Consider the following 1,765-nt stretch of genomic DNA (forward strand, 5'->3'; position numbering starts at 1 on the left):
ACATACACACATCCCTGCCCCCCTTAGGCATCCTTGAGTTTCTGTGGCTGTATGGCTTTTTTACACAGTGTCGGTGTCTGTGTTTCAGCCTGGTGTGATTTCCCATCACTAGTTAACTAGCTTGAAAATAAACATAAAAAAAAAAAATTACAGTATGTTTTTATGAGTTTTTACTGTTTTTCTTTGACAAATCTCGTACAATTTCCACTTCCTACCTCAATGCAGCAGCCCTGTGCACTCATGCTTCAACACTGCTTGAGATCCTGGAGGTCCCATGGAGGACATATGCCACAACAACATGGTGCTACCATGTGGCACTGAGCACAAGAGGGGAAGGAGCAAGTGAGAGTCGTTCTATCGCAGCACCCATGGCAGGAAGGCAGAGGAACCCAGGTACCTGGAGAAAGTCCAGATGAGCAGCGCCAGACACAGAAAACAGTCCAGGTGCTACCACTGTAGTGCCACAGAAAAGAGGTTGGACCACAAGACTGAAACGGCAAACGATAGCTGAATAGTTTGCCACCTTTCAGCCTCTTGCTGTGTGAAGAGCTGTCAGCTCTGTGGGCAGAGCCACACAGATGGAGAAAGCAGGACATATGATGGGACACAGATGGTAGAATGCAGGGATGGATGGGGAAAAAAAGAGTCTTTTAGATGGTCGTTATGTGCACAAAGACCCAGAAAACACTGCTGCCAGGGTGACAAGTAAATTACTAACAGAGACCTCCAAAATGCCAAATCAGCTATATGCAAATGTCAGGATAATGGAACAGTCTTCAAAATCATGATGGCAAAAAAGAGAAAGATTTGGTAATGATAGCCAATAATGTATTGAACATTTTACATACATATATTTGTACAAATACTGCTAAAAGGCATGGAACCCAATAATTTGCATTGGTGACTTAGCTGCCTCAAAATGAAAAATGCCTTGAAATGATTAAAATATTAAGGAGCCGACTTCATCATCTTTTAACAATAATTTGTCTGTACTTGTTGAAAACCCCTCGAAAACATCCGAAGTGTGACCTAAGAACATCTGCATCACATGCTGAGATAAGCACATTTATACTCGACAGCCCGGACATTGAAGCTGAACTGTGAAAGCTGACAGGGTGAATACAGTCTTTAAAAAAAAGACCTGATGGCCTCCCCAAACACTTTAAAATGATGCTGCAAAACATAAACATGAAGATCGAGCATGTTGATTGTGGAAGGAAAATTTCGAGACTGGGTACACAAACATGAGTGTGTGTGAGTGTGTGTGAGTGTGTGTGTGTGTGTGTGTGTGTGTGTGTGTCTGTCTGTTTGTGCGTATGTTTGTGTATGTGTGGGAGGATTGCCCTATACATCTGAGATATTCTGGCTGAAAGAAAGAAATATGAGCCCACACGGACTGAGGTTTGAAGCCTAGCAGCCTCAAAGGTTTGAAGTCAGGGTAGATATCGTTCCGTTTTTTGCTGTACCATGAGAACGCCCTGCCTCAAAATCATAAAAACATGGTGCAACAGAGTTCTGCAAATGTACATGTCTTTTTGCCTGTTGGTGCAGAGACATTTGCTCTCAGAAAATGTTAAAGACAAATCAATGTGATGAATTTTCACATTTTGCATTATACAATAACATTTTATTTGCAGTTATTTAGCTCATGCAATCAGATGTTTGGATTACATCAGTGTATATGAGGTGTATAGACTCAACCCTACTTGTGTACACACCTCACCCCACCCCATCCCCACCCTTTAGGAATATTACCAGACAGCTT

The sequence above is a fragment of the Seriola aureovittata genome, chromosome 3, assembly GCF_021018895.1.
Source record: "Seriola aureovittata isolate HTS-2021-v1 ecotype China chromosome 3, ASM2101889v1, whole genome shotgun sequence".
In the NCBI taxonomy this organism is placed as follows: domain Eukaryota; kingdom Metazoa; phylum Chordata; class Actinopteri; order Carangiformes; family Carangidae; genus Seriola; species Seriola aureovittata.